Raw genomic sequence first — 21,351 nt, forward strand, 5'->3', positions numbered from 1 at the left:
GAGCTTGGTGAGTGCATGAGACCGGGTCAGCGGACTGTGAAGTCTTCTTCGAAATCCAGCACGTGCTGGTCACCCAGTACCTGACAGAGCACAGTTTTACCAGGAATAAAGCTGCACAGAAAAGTGGGTCACCCCGCGAGCGAACTGCACAGCTGCCCTGCAGAAGAAACCGAGTGCCGGGCCCAGGACCCTGAGCCCCCAGCTCGGCGATGCTGTGGGGCCTCCCCCAGCCCCCCGGTCACCGGGCAGAGCCAGAGCCGTGGAGACCTGCTTCAGCTGTGCTGTAGGAGGACGGGTGAGAAGTCCAGATGTCCTGTCTCACTTTCTCTCAAACCACAGCACGGATAATCTTCAACATGTGGGATGTCTAGCAACTTCACTAACTTCGCTTCTTTTTTCTGCAGCTGACTGAGGAAGAGGACACACCAGGAACCCCTACACGCCAGGGGAGGACCCTGGTCAGCTGGCACCTCGGGCACCAGCCGCGCAGAGAGACCAGGACGGGCGCCGGTGCCCAGCGCCTAAAGCCGGACCCCCGCACCCAAAGCCGGAGCGCCGCACCCGGCCCCCTCCTGGATCAGCACGCGGCTCTGCTGCCGAGAACGGCTGGGCTGGGGTCTCCGGCCTGTCCGCCGGGGCCCCACCCACCCTCACCCCCGGGCGGCGCTCGCACGCCCCAGAATTACGGTCTTCTAGAGCGCGCCTCCCCTCTTCCTTGCAGATCCCCCCGCTGACACTCCCCATCACTGCAACTGGTGTAGATTTAACGCTTGTGTTGACCTTGGATTTCTTTCTCCCTGTTTCGTTTCTTCTTTCTATCCTGACTTTGGGCTGCTTCTGTCTGTTCTCCTTTGTGCCTCCTGGTATCTGTCCCACTGCCTCTCATCCGTTCTTAGTAGCGTTTTGCGTTTCATCTATTTTTACCTCCTAACGAGTAGAGCGCGCGTCCCAGGCTGGCTTATGTGCCGTCACCTGGTTCGCTCAGTCTGTATCCGTCAGTCCTCTCGTCAGCATCCGAGTCATCACCACGTCCGCCAGCTCCGTTTCTGAAACACCTGCTGACACCACCCCTCGCCTGCCCGGGCCCTGGCGGGCACACCTTCCAGGCCCTCACACGTCCAACTACATCCCTCGGGGGCCCCAGTGGCACAGTCAGGCTGTGCGGACAGGCGGGTAAATGCAGGATCTCAAACCTGTCGGAAAGCACGGGGCTGCACATGGAGCCGGGCGGGCAGCGGGCAGCGGCACAGGAGGGGGCGAGCCATGACCTTGTCCTCCCACGTCTGTCCTGGGAAAGGGGACCCAGACCCTGGACCCCACAGGGAGAAGTGAGAGGAAGTTAGGGAGACACGGGTGTGCGTTTGGTTAAATCTGAGAAAGAGCTTCCTCATCACTTGGCGTGTCCTGGGGTGGAGAAGCCGTCCTCGTGGGAAACGGCCCTCCCGTCAGAGTCGCTCGGAACACTCAGACCAGGTGTTCTTAGTGGACTGGCTCCACAGGGACCACGACACAGGACCAAGGATGCTGTGACAAAGTGGATACTGTGGGGGGGGCGGGGGGGCTGGGGGTCCCTGAGGCGCCTGAGCCAAGGGGACAGGACAGGACCCACTGTTTCTGGCCACAGGTGCAGGAGGGGACCCCGACGTTGAGGGTGACGTGGACCTGAGTGTCCTCCGGGAGGCAGCTCCGCCAGGGCAGCTCCTGGGAGGCTGTGGAGTGTGGATGTGAGGGTCACAGCTCAGGTTGTGAGGATTGAGACCCACTGGGCGGTCACACGTGGGGGAAGTCCCGGGGGCCGTCACTCTGGCCACGTCCCTGCACCCACACGGGGACCAGAGGCAGAAAGGCCAGCCCCCTGGAGCCGCCACCTCACCCTCCCAGTGATGTCACGGTCCAGGAGGGGCCCAGCCATCACGCCCCCACCTCCCACCTCGCACAGGGGCTGAAGGCTCTGGTGGGGGTTCGGCTCTCTGTCCCCCAGCCGGGGTCCCGCACCTTCCAAGCTGGCAAAGCGCGTCTTCCGCCGGCCTGATCAAGGCCTTTGTCCTGCCCTTTATTCTTGCGCCCGGCGTGTTCTGGTGTCGCTGTCCCGACCGTTCCTGCATCTCCCCCGGTGACAAGAAGTCACCATGGCTGCGGCTGGAGACGCCGCAAAGAAAAGCAAAGCGGCTTAGCAGACCCCAGCCTGCGGATTAAGTGCCTCTTCAAAGATGCCAGCCCAGATGTGGCCGCTGCCGCCGCTCCCCCAGCAACAGCTGGGAGCCACCTCGCGCTCCAGCCGTCTGTTCCCCAGTTACAACACGAATAAAAGCTGCCTTCTTAGTGGCGGGGGTTTGTGTCGGAGGCATAATTTTCTGTTTACATTACAGAAGGGCAAGCTCGCGTGTTTTCGTTACTGCCGCAGAGACATAAAGCGACCTGCTCTGCCATCAGGAAGTCCTCCTGTTCGCAGGCGGCGACCGTGTTTGGGAGCCGGGCACCAGCGGTGCTCTGCCCACCCAGAATGTCACTCAGCCTCACTGAGGCTGGAAAACAGCCGCAAGCCTCCAGGGTCACCTTGCCGCTCGGGGCGCCCGGGTTTGCGGAGCCCAGAAGGCGAAGCAGGAGTGTCGCTCTCCTGTCAGCTGCTGGTGGCCTCCAGCAGCCAGAAAGCAAAGCAGCGCAGCGCACGCTGCTGGGGCTCTGGGGTGAGGAGTCGGATCTGAAAAGGAGTCAGAACTGTTCGCTCAGGTTCAGCAGATCAGTAGCAGCCGAAACGCACAGCCGCTGACACCCGCCCGGGGGGGAGAACGTCCCTGAAGAAATCTGAGTGACAAAGCCTCCCCGCGCGGGCACCCGCTCGCGCACTGCGCTGCCGGGGCCGGGGCGGGCTGAGAAGGCTGCGCTCACTGGCTTGAGCTTAAAGCAAAGTCAAATTTTTCTCTGTAACCCAGGTGTGATCCTTGGAAACCGAGCTGTTGGCAGCAGGCCTGAGGGAAAGCTCAGAAAACGTCTATTCAGCACTTGGGAAGCTCCCCTCCGGGCTGCGTGGAACAGGCCGCGTTTTTCTGTGTGCACCCTCTTCGCTTCTGCAGCTTCGCTCTGGCTTGTCGGCAACGCTTGAACAGCGCTTCCACGGAAGCCTGCGCAGGGGACACGGCCACAGCGCCGGGCGGCAAGAGAAACTCAAGCTGCGGCGTCTGCAAGCACTTTGTGTGTGGACTTTCAGCTGGTTTGCTCAGCGCTTGGCCGCCCCACAGGCGCCCACCGTGGGCAGGAGGACGTGTCCGTGGGTCACGTTCCGGGGAACCGGGTTTTGGATAAGTTCCAGCACCTGCGTCGTCAGGTAAAGAGAGAGGAGACGACGGTCAGACCGGCCGCAAGCCAGCACGTGCAGACAAGGCGTCCGACGCCCTCTCCTTAAACTGAGATGCGACTGGCACGTGGCACTCGCCTAGTTTCAAGTTCACGCACATGATGGCTCAATACTTGCATGTATCACGAAGCGAGCGCCCAGTAAGTCATCACCAAACACACACGTTTTTTTTCTTGTAATGAGAACTTTTAAGATTTACTCTCAGTGACCTTCAAAAATGCAGCACAGTGTTAGCTGTAATAACTATGATTTAACTTCTTAAATGTACATTACGAGGTATGACCCTTTTATCCTTGTAACAGCTCTCAGCACCCTCAGTCTCCCTCAGAACCAAAGATCATATTTCCTGGATTGTCACCTCTGAATACAAGACCTAGCCCGCACTCCTCAAAGGCGTCGCTGGTGAAGGAGGATGGAGGTGTGGGACCCCGCCGTTGACATGGGGCCGCACATGGGAGGTCCCTCTGAGAGTCCCAGGGCCTGTCTCCAGGACTGCCAGTGTGCTCAATAAAGAGATTTCATGTGGCTTTTTCAAATCCTCCAGCTCACTCCGACACCCACTCTGTGCAAATGTGAGCCTTCTGTGTGAATGTGAGTCTTGCCTCTGATCTCTTCCCAGCACACGCCCCAGGAAGTGAGGCCTGTCCCCCGGCCCTTCTGTCCCCAGCAGCCCGGTCCCTCCAACACTAGGCTCAGAGCACGTGCCCAGGACCCAGCGCTGAAGGGACCAAGCAGCAGACCTGCGGCCTCATGGCCCCCACGGCCCGTGGAGGGAGTCCCGACCAGACGGACGTTTACACACAGACGGCCATGCAGGCTGTGGCCTGGGCGTCGGCCCTCCATGTCCCCACTGCCCGCCTCTAAGGTGGTGAGTGTGGGCCCCCGCCCTCTGTGCTGTGCAGAGGGTTACGTGGGGCCCCTGGAGCAGCCGGTGCGGGGCCTGGGGTCCCTGAACACATGCCCGGCCACCCCCCACACAGGAGCAACCACGGTCCCGCCCCAAGCCCTCCCTGGGGTCGGCCCTGGACACACGAAAACAAATCACCATGGGCCTGAGTAGATAGTCTGCGTCCCTCCCAAAGGCCAACCTTCGGCTGAAATGAAGCCCCTCCCGTCCCCCCGAGGTCTCTCATTTCCCCTCGGCGGACTTTTAGGGTCTCTGGGGAAACTCCCAGGCCCGCTGCAGCACCGCGGCCCCACGCAAACCCCAATGCCCTCCCCTCCTCCAAACAGCCTGAGGGCCTCCACGCCAGCCACGTGGAGAGCACAACTGGCAAGTCTGTGACAACGTCCCAGCTCTGAACAAACGTGCTGAACAAGCAGAAGCTTACCCCGAGAGGAGAATATTTCACCCCGGGAATGGCGGACATCGGGAAGCATTCAGAAAGCTGAATTTGCTGTTAGTTCAATCAGGCGTTTAGTGAGCACCGACTGCGTACCATCACTGTGCTGGGTCTTGGGGACGAGAAGATGGAAGAAATAAGACAGCGCCTCCGCAGGCCGAAACAAACACACACACACACGCACGCCCAGGCACGTGCATGCATGAGAATTTCAGTGGCTTGTGAATGCCACGAGGAGGGAGCGTGGATGCCAAGCCAGGGCCAGGCATCCCCTCCAGGAGCCCAGGCCCCCCTACAAAGCGTTACCCTGCTTCTTTGAGTCAAATTTAAGTAAAGAAAATGCAGATTGCTTCAAAGAGGATTTGCGTATTTCAGGCAGACAACTGCAGAGACCAGCCTTCCCATCTGATGGAAACGCTCTCTGGGCGCCCAGGGGTGGCCCTGCCAGGCCTCTCCGAAGGCTGGGGCTGCGGCCTGAGGCTCAGGCACATGAGGCTGTGCCAGACGCATGGAGCAGGGTGCCCGGATGGCACGGAGACCCTGGGTGACGGGTGACAGTGCGCCCTTGGCCTCTGCAGAGGTGTGATACCAGAGCCGTGCTGGTGGGGGGCACATTTAATACCTAATGCTCTCGTGGGCCCACGTCTGAAAGATTTCAAGAGCTAATTAGGGAAAATAAAAACAGAATGGACAGTTAAGAAAAGCAAATGGGAGGCACAGACAAATTATTTATTCGCATAAGCTGTCTATTTGAGAGTCTCTTCGAGAGTCTCTTCTTCACCAGGCCCAAACCTGACTATTAAGTTCCTCCACTGGGAAGGAGAAAAGAATCACCTCTAACTTTTTTTGAAGAATCTCTTTATGACCTCTAGCCCCTCGCTCCTGCTGTGGGCCACAGGGGTGTAAACGTGGCCTCCTCGGCAGCAGTTGCCGTGTACGGCCTTAAGGCGGTGAGAATGCAGCCCGTCTCCCCTTCCTCCCGCTCCCCTCCCCACACGCAGCTGGGCCCCCGGTGCTTCCTCCCATCATGCCCAGACTTCACCTTCCACGAATCCTCGGGCTAAGCAGGCAGTCCCCGCACGGCGACCTCTCCGTGAGGCGATCGTGTGATAACTCCATCCCTGCAGAGCCGTCTGGCAAGAAAAGGGGAGAAAGAAAACAGAAAAACATAAGGCCGGGCTGAGATTAGATTATCAATTACCACGAAACTGTCTGCAACTTCAAAGGGCCTGCGAGCTGGGGAAAGCGCAGTTTATCGCGACCTGTGGCTCTCTCCACATCACCCAGATGTGGGGCGGCCCGGGGCCAGGCGCTGGGTCGGGGGGAGCTCGGCGGAAAAGCGGGAGGGCGGCATTTCCTCTGGAATGTGCTTCGCGGGTTCCAGGCCAGATAAGGACAAGGCGCAGGACGCTGGGTGGGTTGGCAGCCGGCACCTCTGACCCACCTGCTTGCACCCACTCTTGGCAGACGTCTCCTCGGGGACACTGCAGACACTCTTGTCCCCTCCCGGAAACTCCAGCCTTCACGCTGGCCAACGACGGCCAAAAGCTGGTCCAAGGAGGACACCCCCCCGCCACCGCGGTTTGCAAAGCTGCAGGACCTGGGACCCGGCCACTCCCGGGGACCCAGGCCTGTGGACACACGGGAACACAGGCCTGGGGGCAGGACTCCTCCGGTGACTGACATCACTTCCTGATTTGGATTTAGGGCACTTTTTTAGGGGTTTGCTTATTTTGGGATTTTTCCAGTGGGAGCACTGAGACTTTAGTTTGACCCACGGCCTCTCAGAGCTAACCAGAACAATGGAAAATGAACATGATGTTTATCAATACAAAGAAAAGTCCTCTGGCTAAAAAGATACCAAATAAAAAGCTGTTAAATCCGCATGCGGTCACAGGGCTGGTTAATGAGCAACCCCAGCTGGGTGAGAGACACTCCTTCGGCAGCCCCCGCCAGCCCGCCCTGGCCGCTGTGGACCGCGCCTCCGTGCCTCCAAACCCACCTGCTCCTGCGCCAGCCCCCATGCTCAGCGGAGCCCCCCAGGGCTGTGCGCAGCCAGTCTGCTCTGAGTGTCCTGGAAACCGGGCCCCACGAGCAGCCAGTCCTGCTCGGCGGCGTCCTTCTTCCCAGCTTCCTCCCAGTGCAGAACAGCCAGCTTTCCCTGGTCCTCCCCTCATTTTAACTCTCGCTGCCTTGGGTTCCCAAATCGCTGTCTGTAAGAGCACAGCCTCTCTTCAGACGTTGGCCTGCATGTTTTTATTTCATCCCTTATCTACAACTTTTAAACTCACTGTAGGTATCAGGGCAGCTTGACTAAATGGCTAAGCGGCTTCCCTTCTCACTTCCTCTGTGCGTGTGGAGCAGGATGTCTTCTTACGATAAAAGTAACGTACAACTATCGGCAAAAACCGAGAAAGGATGAAGCAACATTCTTCTTAAGATCGCCCGTAATCCCAACAGCCAGAGGCAATAAATGTAAAATTTTGGAATGTTTCAACCTTCTTTCTGTATATTTTTACATTTTGACGTCATATGGTTCTTATTTTAATTCTGCTTTTTCCGTGAAATTTCTTAATGTTAAACAGTTTTCCATGACCTTGAAAATTTTGCAGATGACTTTGAGGCTAGACAATAGTCTGTCTTATAGAAAGTAGTGGTTAGAGCCGCTAAGCGCCGCCTGCAACAGTTACAAGGGGGTGGCCGCTCCCACGAAACTTTCTGTGACCCAGTAGTCCTTGCAAGGGCCCGACGGTCCCGATGTTACAGGTGAGAGACCTGTGGAACGCAGACGTCTTGTCCCAGGTCTCACAGTGGGTCATGGTCAAACCAAGCTCCCTGCAGGAGTTTGCAGTTCCCAACCTCACCTGTAGCCTCCAGCATCACCCCAGGGTCTACCCGACCCTTTCGCTCTCATTGAACATGGAAACTGTCTCCAGTTTCTCACCATACAGAGCTCGCTCTAATGTATCCAACTTCTTCCCAGTGCCTGCAACGTATCCAGAGCTACAGAGATGCAGCCAAGCCCATGAGTTTTATTTCCTGTCTGATTCCCATTGTAACAGCTAATGGCAGTGCAGGGAGTGGGACCCAGGTGGGAGAGAGGGAGAAACAGAAGCAAATGACAAAAATGATCTATAAAACAAAGAATTAAAAAAAAAAAAGAGTCCTTGAATTAAGTGAGGCTGTGACCTGGGCATCAAGGAGAGACCAGTCTGGGGACACTGTGCTGCACAGCAGAAACTGACACCTTGTAACGGACTGCACTTCAATAAAGAGAGAGACCAGTCCCGCCTGCCACAAGCTCTAAACTAACTGCTACGCTGTCACCGGACAACAGGCCCACGCGCGGACAGAATCACCTGTGACTTTGTCGTGGGAGAAAGGGACACAGCCCCGACCTCCGGCTGCCGTCAGCCCGGGGGCTTCAGGGTCTGCGCCGTCTGAAGGGCAGTGTTGGCGAAGATCCCTTCAGTGATGCCATCTCACTTTGAAGCATCCACAGCTCAGGTTCTCAGAAGGGCCAGGCAGCCCAGAGGAAGACACAGCGCAGACGTTCATCCAGGAAACCCACCCTTCGCCCGTGTGTCACGAGGCCACCATCACCGGAAATTCCCTCCAGGTGGGCGTCCCACCATCAAAGCCTCAACGTAACGGCTAATTGACATCCCCGTTAGCATCTGGGGAAGAAGTATTCGAACAGACGGGTCTCCCTTCACACTTTAAAAGCAGTGGCGCGGCGGTGTGCAGACGGTGCCTGTGTCTCGGAACAGCCGTGCAAGCCTCCTTCCCTGGCCCGGCAGCCACGTGACACCTTCGTGACCCAAACAACCAAAAATTCCTAAAAACTAAAGCACAGTTCTCTCTCTCTGGCAACGACTTTTTTTCCTCTCTCTTTTTTTTTTTTTTTTTTTTTTTGCTACCTATTAATGAGTCAAATTGCTAGTCCAGACATGCTAGAGAAGGAACCAGGGCCAAGTCGAGAGTCGCCTGGCTTTTCTGTGAGCTCCTTTGAGATAAAACAAAGTGATGCGTAATCTTGAATTATGTCATGATGCATAATGCTGCAATTTCCTGGAAAATGGGGGCTAATCAGTTATTCATTTAGGAATTAACTAGAGCGTCAGTTGTCAGATTAAACTCCTTTAAAATTCCCAGCGCCCTGTTCCCGGCGCTAGCGCTCTAAGTATACTGAGCCCTTTGTGTCCATTTAAGCAGGAAAGAGGAGAAGGCTTTCTCATGTGCCAAACGGAAAAAGAAAACAAAAGTATCCTTTGCTGCTGTTGCGAGGCCAGCGCTTGGTGATTTGCCTCCGTGGCTCAGACACTCACAGCCGCAGGGACACGCTCGGCCACATGTGTGTCCAGTGGGCAGAACCGCCAGCCGCCCCACACTTCCGAGCGGGGCAGATGCCAGAGGCAGATCACACCCTGCGCGGCCCCCCGTTCCCCAGTGCCCGGCCCTGAGTCCAGAGACCCCTGCGTCCACCTCGCCCAGCCCCTCCGTCTGCGCGCCCCCTTCCTGTGAGCTGCAACCGCACTCCCGCGGCGAGCTCCGTTGCCTCAAAGACAGCAAATCTCAGCCCCATGTTGTCCTGAAATACACAATCTAGAAACCGTAAAAAGCCACATTACTTTGGCAAAGATGTTCCACAATTTTCTGTCACTCCGTGTCACCCAGTGTCTTTGTCCACTTGGGTATTTCATGCAATCTCGTGTGCACCTCGTCACTTGGGCGCGTGTTTTTATTCTTCTGTCTCTGTCTCGTTTGGCCGCGTGTGCCGAGCGTCTCCTCCAGGCCTCGCAGGTGGTAAGTGTGGGGGAGAGGAACGCGGGGACTTGCAGGCTGCGAGCCGCCCGAGTGGGACCAGGGGGCGGGTCCGGCCTAGGTTTCGATTTCATGGCGTGGTGTGAGCTCAAGGATTGCAGATAAAAATTTCAACTTAAAAGAAGTGTTTAAAGCAACTGGAAGCAGCTCAGAACTGTCTGTACGTTTACTTCTCCCGCGGCACAGTTTTCAAAACTCATAGGATCCAGCATGTGTTGTGTCGACGCTTTTAAAGAAAGAATTTCTTCCGAGGTCTGTGAGCCTTTGGAGGGAAGCCCAGCGCACTTCTGCTGTTTGTGTAGATTGTGCCACAAAAGTTCCTTTTTTATTCAAATCTCTCTTGGATAAACTGAAGTTCTGAAGCCACCGGCAAAGAACTGGCCACAGATGTGACGTGTCACAAGGAGTCACCATTAGAAAGAGGAGTTTTCTCTAAGACTTTTTAGTATAAATAATAATTGACACTTGCTGAGAGCAACTGGGTTAAAACAGTCTTTGCGAACGACACCCACAGGTAAAGACGTGGGAGTGAAAACTTTGTAAATCGTTCTAGAAAGTTCTAGCCCACAGAACAAGATACGTGCAAAGCTGACCCATCTGAGTCCGTGGCGAATGTTCGGTGTGTTTACCAGGGCACCAGCAATAACCAAACAGTGGTAGTCCTCTGTCAATCAGTGTCACCGTCACCACAGGGCCAGCTCCGTGGGGAGGAGCCGTGGGCCTGACAAAGGGACAAACGTTCTGTTTGGGGATATTATTCCCCTGCCTGAAGCTAATAACTAACATCGTCTTGATGTGCTAAGCATTCGTGATAACGAAAGTTAAATAAGAAACCACTGCGTTGGGAGCTGGAGTGTCATAGACAGAAACCAACGTTCCCAAAGTTAAAAGACATTAACTGCTTAGTGTCTGTTATCCGAGCACATCTCATGTCTACAAAAATACCACCTTATATGTCACCTGTAAGATACGGTGTGAAGCAATGAGGCTAAGGGGTTTAAACAAATGCGCTGATTCGAATATGCAAATGAGCCGTCATCCGGGAGGCTGGGTGGGTTTCCCGTTTCTCTCATCCTGACCCAGGCACCTCCAGGAGGCCTCTGCGGAGCCGTCCTCAGAGCCGCCAGAAACCAGGCCCCTTGCTCATTGCTGCACGTGATTTGGCCAAGCCGGTCAGGCAGCCCCAGGGCCCTGCTCATCACAGCTGGTCCTGGGGGGCTCGGGGCTCAGTCACCTCCCGCCCAAGAGGAGGCGGCTCCACAGCACAGACCTGACCGACCCTCTGAGCACTGGAAGTTCCTTTTGACCAAACGCACAAATAGGCTCCGAAGTGACTCTTCTGAAGGAGGCTCTACTGGGGCAGAGGTTCCATGTTTGCTAAGGAAAGCAGTTCTCTTCAGCCGTGCCCGCCACGCCTTCAGAAAGCCCCTGTGCTAGAGAAAAATGCCACCAATTTCGCATCACGATTTTGGTCACTCCCACCACGAGGACAACATCGCACTGGGCTTGTGACTAATGATGCAAACAGCTGCGTCCTACAACCACCTCACTCGGCCCCACGGCGACCCTGTGAGGCGGGGTCCTGAGGGTCCCCGTTTCCCCAGGAGAAAACTGAGCACAGAGGTCCTGGGGATCCACGGTCCACGTGCACAGGAAGGGGAGCCGGCAGGGCAGACAGAAGAGGCTGAGCCATGACAGCCGTGCCAGCCCCACGGACTCGCTCCCTCCTCCCGGCCATGCCCTGGCAGGAGACCGTGGTGCTGGCACAGGGGCCGTGGGTGAGGGTGGGCTCTCTCCACGTCTGCAGCACTGTGAGCGGCCACTTGTCCCCAAGGAACCAGACACTCGTGGGCGAAGGGACTGAATCCACTGTCTGCAGCCACGCTCAGCTCAGCCAAGTGGAGCCAACCAGCTCAGTGGGCCCAGGGCCGCAGACTCAAGACTAGATGCCCTGGAACGCCGTGCTTGTCTGCAAGGCAGCGCCACGGCCACGGCAGCGGCTGCCCGGGTCACAGCTGCCCTGGGGCGGGGCCGCCTGGCGCTGTGTGGGCTGACAACAGTCTTTACAGCCTGGGAGCCTGGTTCCAATTTGATGTCCACTCACCAGCTGTGTGGCTTTTAGGCAGGGAATACCCCTGAGCCCCAAGCAGAACGAGGTTAATCCAGGTTGCCGGCCTCACGGTGGCACTGGGTCAGGAGTGAAGCGTGTGCAGCGAGCCCCAGGGAGCCTGGCCCTCAGAGGGTACTCAGAGGATGGCCCTCCCCAACAGCCTTCCCACAGCGCTCACCCAGCCTGCGTCCAGCTCACGCTCTGCTGAGCTCTGGCTCCGTTACGGCCAGGGGAGTGCCACTGTTACTCATTCGACAAACACCCACAGCACAAAGCTGTGTCAGACACGAGAGCAGCCCCTGAATCAACACTCTCCTCATGGAAATGCAGATGCTCAGCCTCCGGAGAGCCCGACTTGACTTCTCACGATGGAACACTTCACTTCCGTTTCCATGCAACCCAGTCCATCCCTTTATAACAAAGCCCATGTTGGAATGCTCTATATAACAAAACAATAACCTACTCCCAGCAGAGGGCGCAGTGATTTCACACAGCGTTTGGTGGAGCAAAATTTCACAGGTACCCAGGGACACTGAGCCCTGGGAGCTTGGGCGAGGAGGGCGGGGATTGCATACTGGCTTGTTTTTTGAAAGATCTTAACCTCTTAAGGCTTGGAAATCAAGAAAGCAGAGACACCGAAGGCAGAGGCACCGGCTCGGCTGACCACGTCCATCACGGCTGGCACAGGCACCCCACGAGGTGGCCGCCACTCCCGGGGCCGTGTGCCCCGGGCGGGAGTGTCGCGCTGCGTCCTCTTGGCTGAGCAGACCTGGGACCTCAGGGCGGCTCTGCCACTGTTAACCCCTCCCCGGTCTCCAGAGACACGGCCAAGGTTGTGTTGGGTCGGCCCTTATTTGTTAAACCACGAACGCTTCCCACTTCCACCGGGTAGAAGGGAGAGCTCCAAACTCTGTCAGGAGACCTGGGCTCCAGACCTTCTTCCAGGAGCGACTCCAAGACCTCGGCTCGTCCACCTGCCATTAGAGTTCCCGAATCTGCAAAACGAAAATCACTTGGTGAGGTGTGAAGCCCCAGGCGGAGCCGGCCCCTCACGGTCACTGCAGCCACACCCCGGCCACGCAGACCCTGCTGGTGTCCCGCCTGCCCCCCGCCCCCGGACACTCCTGTGGCCTGGCTTTCGGTCAGAGGTCAGTTCTCACCAACTGCAGCTGAAGACACACCTAGCGCCTTCCTCCCCCGGGTTTACACACCTTTACCAGAGGCTTTTGTTTTCACCTTTATGTCTAAAAAGCCTTGAGGTGTCGAATAAATGAACACCTGAAGAAATCCTTTCAGCGAAGAGCGGAGCATAAAGTGACATTTCCCGTTCACAGGAGCAGGTTCAAGGAGCCCGGTCTCTGTCAGGAACAAATACTTCAGGGGACGGGAAGAAGGCCAGGGTAACGCGCTTTCCCCGCAGTGAGTTTGCGCTTTATCGAAAAGCAGCGGGGGCCGGGGAGGAAGCCGAGATGACGCAGGCCGCGGGAGGCAGCCGCAGATAAACCCGTGAAAGGAGGAGCAGAGGCCTCAGGGAGCCCCGAGGGGGATGAGTCACACCCGGGGGAGGCAGGAAGCTGGACAGGGGTCCCCGTCCAGCGTGAGGCCTGAGAGCGGGGAGGCTTCCCGAGTCGGGGTGGAGGGAGGGCCCGGGGGGGTGCAGAGACCCGGGCCCGGGCGGTGAGGCCCCTTCCACCCACCACTCAGACGGCGGCGTGAAAGTGCGCCTCGGGCCACGGGACTGCTGCCAGGAGTGCTCTGAGCCCAGCAGTTGATGGAGGCAGAGGGGGGAAGCCTCCGAAATTAAAGGTGACTGGGGAAGGGGGTACAGCTCAGAGGTAGGGCACGTGCTCAGCACGCACGAGGTCCTGGGATCAATCCCCAGTACCTCCACCAAAAAAAAAAAAAAATAGATGAATGCAAATTGCAACAGCAAGGTTTCATAAGACAGCCTCCTCATCAAAAGGCCCCTCTAACTACTGACTTAGAAACTGACGCACTTCCCTGTGCCGGTTTTCCCAAAGAATTCCGAGGGAAGGCCCCGTTCTGGTCAGCTTTCTCAGGCACTTCACGCAGAAGGGCAGAGGCCCAAAGACGCTGTCACAGGGACTCACTTCCTGCAGCGAAACCCTCAGGTCTGTATTTACGTGCACGCAACACACCCTTGCAGCGCATGGAACACGGGAAGTCCCTCCCTCCACCTATTTGCAGATTTCAGGGAATTGCGCCAACCCTCAGCAGCCCTTAAAGGTGCTCCATTCATCCCCAGCTCCTCGTTAGGGTGATTCCCGGAGGGATGCCACTGTTTGCAGCAGCAGTGGCGAAGTTTCGTCCAGACAGGTGTCAGAAGACACGCGTCCATGCCAAGGCACAAAGGCAGGCGCAAGGACCCATGGTGAGGGCACACGGTCATGAAGGAGCCCGTACAGCTAGGGGGGAAATGGTCTCAAGTATTTTCGCTGCAATTTGCATTGTGGTTTATATGATTCATCGGTTCTCATTCAAGTCACCAAAAATACAACCAAGAATGTTACACTAATTGGAACATTAATAATGCATTTCTGGCTAAACGACGTCCTTGAGATTTCAAAGAAGTTTCAGAAATGCCTGGCGGAAGGGGTCCCCGTAACCAGACAGGCGAGCCCCTCATCACATACTCATTTGAATGGGTTTCTCCTTCTGAGGGTCCGTGGGCCCTCGGTAAATGCGAGGATAAAGCAAATGCATCCATGTGAACTGGTTTCGTCAGCACCTCTTGCCCCTCCAAGTGCAGGAGTAACGCTCCGTGATCCTCCCTCAGGATCCGTTTCAATCACTTCTAGTCCATGTGCCCAGCATCCCTGAGGGATTGCAGCGCTATTAAAAGCCAAACACTTACATAACCCAGAGCAGTCCATCCACCAATGAGAAGGACTCTTCAGCGTTTCCTTCTTCTCAGAGGCCATAATCACTAGAAGTTTATCCCAAACAATAGTGACACATCACGAGCATCGTCTCGTCTCTGAGAGCAGGCAGTCCTCAGCGCTCCAAGCCCCGTCCCGGCCTTTTCTGTGCTTGGCCTTCTGGTGCGTTATTTTCAGCCTCAAGCTGTCGTGAGTTCTCTGAGGACAGGGGCCTCGTCTGAAGGTTCTCTGGAGGGCCTGACGTGACCAGAGCATGAAGCGTCCCGTCAGGACGGCTGCTTCGGTGGGTGGAAGCCGAGCCCAGTGTCTGGTTCTTACCTGAGAACGCAGGCTGGTGGGAACTTCCAGTTCTCGCCCTCAAAGTCCAACCCCTTCTTCCTCCGCAGGGACGCCCTGATTTTCAGATGGGCCTAGACTTTGCAAACATTCCTCCTGACGTACTATTTTGAGTCAAACCAGTTTCACTGGTACATTTTTCTTTCAACGTTCAGGACTATGTCACCGACTCATGTGAGATGAAGGGAGGCTGTGTGCCTGCCGGAAGCAGTTACAGGCCACAGAGCGTCTTTATGGAGCGAAACACTGAAGATCCAGTGACAGACTAGAGAAGCGTCTGGGGCATCACCATGAAGCCACGAGAGGACACGCGGAAAGCTGCTCACGGACGTGGGTGGCGAGGGCCCAACACCAGGCCGAACGGTGTCCCCGGAGATGATGCCCTGAAAATTGAACAGAAGGTGCCGTCAAAATTACATGCCAGAAATTTCCCTTGAAATAAAGATGTAGATTTGGGGGATCAGTAGAGCTCTGTCCAGGAACATGAGACCCGTGACATTCAGCACCGAGGAGAGAGCCGTCACCTTTGCCGCCCCCATGGCCTCCTAAAGCCGGGACTACGTTTCCCGGGTCGCCTTCCCTGACCCTTACCGAGTCCGGGGGGGTGAGTGTGCGGCGAGCAGAGCTGAGGGGCGGGAGGAGGAGAGGCCGCCGTCTGAGAGGCCTGCACACGGGCTGGCCGCCACAGACGTCCCGGTGATTCGCCTCCCGGTCACTGCAACCAGCCCTGCTGGTTTCTTCACCTCTCTGCAAACTCAGCTGCCTCACTGCCCACGGCGCACAAGGGTCCAAATCCACAGGCCAGCAGGTGGGTCCTAAGAGACGCTTTGACTCAGGTCTGCTAGGCCCCATGCTGTCGCTCGCGATCTGCCGGCTCACCTGGTTCCCATGGTGACAACATCCCCAGCCCCGCTCAGATCTCCTCCTCTGCCCCGTGCCCACACCCGGGCGGGTGTGAGCCCACGGGCACCGGGTATCGAAGCCGGAGGCTTGGAGGTGATGAGAAAGTGCTCGGGTCTGGGTTCATCCTCATGCTTTCCAGACGATACATCCAGGTTCCCGTCTCCCTTGTGTCCCCATGTCCCATCCATCTGTCCTTCCTAACTGCCTGTCCGGACAATCTCAGGCTCTGACGCCAGGTGCAGAAGGAACAGCCCTTCTTGGCACCATGCCATCAGCTCCACAAGTGCTGCAATTAGTCTTATTAGCGCAAAACAGGTCACCCAACCTCGAGATTCTGTAGTATCTTCTTGATCCACATTAATGCTTACCAAAAAATCCAGAACAAAGATCCAGCGGCAGCACCCTGCGTAATATCCAAAACGCGGAAACAACCCAAATGCCACCAGCTCCTGAGTGGGTGGCGGTTCACCTACACGATGGGGTGATTATTCTTCAGCAAAAAAGTAGAAAGGGACAAAGCACTGATAAACACCGCCAAGCGGATGAACTCTGAGAACCTGGCGCTGCGTCGAGGGGTCAGCCGCAAGAAGCCCACATGGTCTGTGGTTCCACTTCTGTGAACTGCCCGGGACCGGCCAGTCGACAGAGAGCTGGGGGCTGCCAGGGGCCAGGGGCCGGGGTGAGGAGCAGTGACAGGTAAAGATGTGGGTCTCTTTGGGGTGACGAGAGTGCACATTCTCAGCGTGTGGTGACAGGAATCTGTGGATGTGCTAAAACCACGGAACCGCACACGCTCAGGGCCGACGGAGGACGCGGGTCACACCTCATAAAGCTGTTGCTGAAGTAATGACAAACCCCGACTCTCCCGCAGCCTCGCAGGGCGGCCGCTATCAGCTGACCTGCAGCCACACGGCCTGTCTGGAATGTGCAGCAAGCGAGCTTCCTCATGCATTAAACATAGGCCTGGAAACGCCGCTGACGGGCGCCTGGAAGGAGCGCAGGTGTTTCCATCACCCAGGTGAGAGCTGTGCAAGGTAACAACCGGACGGTTCACTGAAGCAGCAAATGGGTCGTCTGGGAGCACGGGCAGTCCCCACAGGGCGCCAGCGCCACGTCCTGAGAGCCCGGGAGGCAGGGACCCCGCACAGGCCGCGCCAAACACAGACGCTCTGCGGCCCAGCGTGCACACCGGCCCCCGGCGTCTCCCCGGCGCATCGAGGACGTGGGAGCCAGGAGGCAGCGGGTCCCACTCTGTCTGACAGGCATCTGGTCCATACAAAGAAGGATAAAATGAGCAACGGGAACTCTCTGACTTCATCAAATCTGGGCAAATGGTGCACCACCATCTTCTACAAAAGCCGATCTGGCCTCCCCCTGGGTGCCACCCCCGGGCGGGAGCGGAGAGCCGGGCAGAGGCTCGGGCCACTAGGCCACTGGGGTGCGCGGCCGGCTGCTCGGCGCTGCCCGCAGCCCCGCGCCCTCAGTGGATCTGCAGCCCCTGGGGGAGAGGACAGAGAAAGGGCAGCGGCTTCTGCCTGGTAGACGCGTGTCTGAATCCTGGCTCGGGGGCATGGGCATGATGTGGACGCTGAGAAAGTTCCATGAGCTTCTTTGCTGTGACCAGGGACAAGAGTCATGTGACTGAGAAGAGGCAGAGGGGTGCGCTGAGGACGCAGGCACGGGGGACGGAGCACGCAAGGGCCCGCGAGGAGGAGTGGAGGCGAGGCCGCGGGGCGCCTGCCCCGTTCCACCTGGCGGTCTGCCCGTCCCTGAGCGGCTGCAGGGAGGCTCTGGTCTGACCTGCGGGCAGGTCCTCCGCCCACCCACTTGCTCTAAACCGGAGTCCACACACCGCGGGAGCAGAGTCGACGCTGGAGGAAATCAGAGAAAAGACGGAGCCCCCAGCACTGCTCTCCTCCGACAGTCGGGCTGTGCCCCGGGACACGGCCTCCCCGGTAAAATGGTTGACCCGTAAGACATCGGTCCAGAGCCGTGGGCACACGCTGGTATGAGGAGGCTAGGTCAGCAGGCGTTGGGGATTAGCAGAGGCGGCACTGAAATAAGACCCACCGGCACTGTCACCGTCCTCTGATCCCACGTTCGACGGGGTCTCTAACCTCCCAACCAGGGAGCAAGCCCACAGCAGTCCCTGCTGATGACCAGCGAGCTGCCTGACCGTCTGGCTGACCGATGTTTGGGACTGACCGACCGTCAGACTCACTAGTCAAGACTAGCGAGCCACCCAGGCTGACTGCCCGTCGGGGCCGGCTGACCGCCGGGACGAGCGCCTGTGCAGGGCCGGCTGCCGGTGTCGGGGCTTCTCGGCCACCCTCCGGATCAGACACCCTTTCCCTGATGCCCAGTGTCCCTCTGCTCACACCCGAGGATGCGGGCCCACGGGCCCGACATCGCAGAGGTGGTCCAGGGGCGATAGTTAGCAAAGGGGCGTGCCTCTGGTTCTGAAAACCTCATTCTAAAGAAGCTGGTTTATTTCAGGACTTCGCACATTTCCACACAGTCTTCCCCTCCACTCGTCTGTACACCAGCGTGTCAGCAAGCGTGGAATTCGAGGCACCCCACGCAGCTGGCCTGCACCGCGCTGGGCCTCTTCTGCGAGCTGCGGAACGAGCACGTTTCCTCTGCGCTGCATTTGGCTGATAGACGTTGCTGTGAGCGCTGAGGAGTGTGGTTAAAAATGATCCTCTTTCATCGCAGAGTCTTTAATTTCATGTTTGAGCTCCGCATAAAAATAGCTTGTAATTGCTTTTTGACAGTAAGAAGCCTAAGATTGTGACTCAAAATTCTGAGATATTATGTCCCTTTGTAATTGTATTCAATGAAAATACAGCTCAGTGTGGAACTTGCAGAAAACCCGGTTTGTGCCGCTCTCACAGTCCTCTGACACCCTTAAAGTTGCAGCGGAAGTTGGCGCACGGGGGTCCGCGCAGGGTCCAGGCTTGCTTTCTAAGGAAGGTCGTTCCCCCCAAGAGCAGAGCCGTCCTTGCAGAAGCTCAGCGGGGAGGGAGGCGGTTTGGAACCTCCACCATGTCTGCGCACCAGGGAGCCAGCAGTGGCCGGAGCTCTCACCCTGACTTCAGCCCAAGGAGAAGCCGATCGGAGGCTACGTGCTGCGTGAAAGTGTGTGACGTGAATGAGACGAGGTCAGAGGTTAAAAGCCAAAAGTATAGGATGCTTTCCAAGCACAAACTGAGAGCACTGCTGCTCTGAGCCCACAGACAGGCCCCCAGAGACGTGGGAGGTCCTGAAAATCGGGCAATGTGCTCTTGAGGGCAGCAGGGATCAGAATATTCCAGAAACCGGAGCAAGGACTCTATTAATGAAGTTCCGTGAGCATCGGCTCTGCACGGACTTTTCCCTCAATCTTTGGTTGTCACGTTTCCTCTGTAAAACATGGAAACCCAAATGCCTCCTCTTTACCTTCCACTGGGACCCAGGGAGGCCCCAGAACTGGAACCTGCTGCTCTCAGTTGCGTTAGACCCACAACCCTCCCACCTTCTAAGCAGGGAGAAATAACAGAAGTCTTCAGATGCAGGCTGTCATCTGAAAGCGAGGGGAGAGGGGTGTTTGCAGCTGAAGTCCGGGGATAAAGCCCAACTAAACAACGTTTTCAAGGCCAGGGCCTCAGCTGAGACGGGCTGGTCCTCCGACGACGTCTCATCTCGAAGCCTCGGGATCTGTGGCGCACGTTTCAGACCAGGCCCGACGAGCAGGACTCCGGACCACCGGTCACTGTCACTGGAAACTGAACAGGACAACCAAGGTGCTTCTTTCTAGGCTTCAGGTCAGCCCGAGGCCCTCCCGAGCTCTCCCCGCGGTGACACAGGTGCACCACCTCCCCGACGGCGCCTCCGGGACGCCGCTTGGGGGAGCTGCTCTCCCCACACCACTCCACCCCCTACTAGTTTCCAGCCACGTGGAATATTCTAGAATACTTGTTCCTGTCACTCCACCTGCTCAGAACCTTTCCATGGTTCCCGCGGTCCTCAGGGCTCCGTCACAGCGGACGGCACAGTCTCACGTCCGCTCCTCACTCACGTGGCACGTGAAGCAGCAGGTCACGGTGCTCCCGCCTCCTGTGCCCGCTGTCCCCTCGCCCGGGGCTGAAGTGTGGGTGGGCCGGGCAGAGAGCGGGCTCTGACTCAGACTGTCAGGGTCCAAAGGCCCCACCTTGCTAGTGAGTGACCGCGGACAAGGTACACTGCCTGTGTGCCCATCCTGGGCACATCAGGCACCAGCTGGTAAGGGTGACCGTTACTGACGTGTAGAATGTGGTCCAAGTGGCCGGCAAAGCCACCTGGGCAGCCCCGACCCACCTGAGGGGGAAGCAGGTGAAGCTGGCTGTCGCCCTGGTGCAGGAGGGGCCCCACGGTGGGAGTCTGCCTCCCTGGCCTACAGACCCCGGGGGCCAGGTGTACCCACGAAACTTCACCGCTCCAAACATAAACGCCCCACTGTCCCAGGATCTGTTGCTGTCAAAGGCCCAAGACCCCAGCCTTCCCCTCAGCCCTGCCTGTGCTCAGCCTGGCCGCACGTGGTCTCCGTGGAGGCAGCCCGGCTGCGGCATCGCGACTGCGAGGGCTCCTGGACGGGTGGGCAGTGGAGTGGCTCGGGCGGGGCCTGGTGTGGGCTTGTGTGTGTGTGTGTGGATGTGTGGGTGTGGATGTGTGGGTGGGCGGGGGGGGTGGATGTGTGTGGATGTGTGTGTGTGTGTGTGGATGTGGGGGTGCCTTTTCTTTGGGGAACCAGGGCAGGAGCCCTGGAACTGCCTCTCACAACATGACAACTCCCCGAGGGGCACTGACCAGGCACGAGGTCCAGAGGCCACATCGGCACCAGATGGACGTTTGAGGCAGGTGGTGACCAGACCTGCGACCCCTGCCCTGGGTTCCCGCCCAGCTGGTGTATGAGTCACTGTCACGCAGAATGAGCAAGGCGATGAGGGAACACCTGAGGTTTTCAGCAGCAGATTCAAACCCCAACCAGAAGCAGCAAGCTCACCCACGGGCCCGGCGCTGGAAGGAAACACACAGACTGACCCTCCAGAGCCTCGGGGCCGCAGCATCACTGTCACTAGCTCAGGGAGCACCACTGTGTCCTGCAAAGGGAGTCAGAGTCACAGGGGCCTCGGCGTCCAGACCCAGTGACAGGACAGCAGCGTGCAGCGGCCTGTCCACCGAGAAGCCGTTTCACAGCATGCTCCCCACCTACCAACGGAGATAAAACCAAGAGGATCTGTTTTTAATTTATTTATATTTATGTGGGGGGGGTAATTTATTTATCTTATCTATTTATTTTTAGAGGGGGTGCTGGGGACTGAGCCCAGGACCTCGGGGTGCCAAGCACGTGCTCTACCCCGAGCTGTCCCCTCCCCTCAAAGGAGACTGCACAGCTTAAACCCTGGGAAGGACAGAGGGACACGAGAAGTGTCCTAAGGGCAAGGAAGACCCAGCGAGCACGGACCAACCCCTTCAGTCCCCGCACCCCGGGCTGCGGGCGGACTCACCGCTGTCACCGCGGGCCGGGCGTCCCGGAAACAGAGCAAGTGTGGGAACAAACAG

The 21,351-nt window shown here is 57.6% G+C and overlaps 1 long non-coding RNA gene across 2 annotated transcripts; it reads right to left on the reverse strand.

Moving 5' to 3' along the window:
* Positions 1-1,549: 1,549 nt before the first annotated feature.
* Positions 1,550-8,435, reverse strand: LOC105103852 (uncharacterized). Of its 2 annotated transcripts, none has more exons than XR_838526.3 (4): positions 8,058-8,435; positions 5,741-5,831; positions 4,687-4,810; positions 1,550-3,313 (listed from the first exon to the last, which is right to left on the reverse strand). It is a non-coding gene; the product is annotated as an uncharacterized LOC105103852 (long non-coding RNA). The 2 variants fall into 2 exon arrangements; XR_004133343.2 differs by lacking the exon at positions 8,058-8,435 and adding an exon at positions 6,143-6,190.
* Between the last annotated feature and the right edge of the window lie 12,916 nt (positions 8,436-21,351).

Source organism: Camelus dromedarius, chromosome 28 (genome assembly GCF_036321535.1).
Source record: "Camelus dromedarius isolate mCamDro1 chromosome 28, mCamDro1.pat, whole genome shotgun sequence".
NCBI classification, from domain to species: domain Eukaryota; kingdom Metazoa; phylum Chordata; class Mammalia; order Artiodactyla; family Camelidae; genus Camelus; species Camelus dromedarius.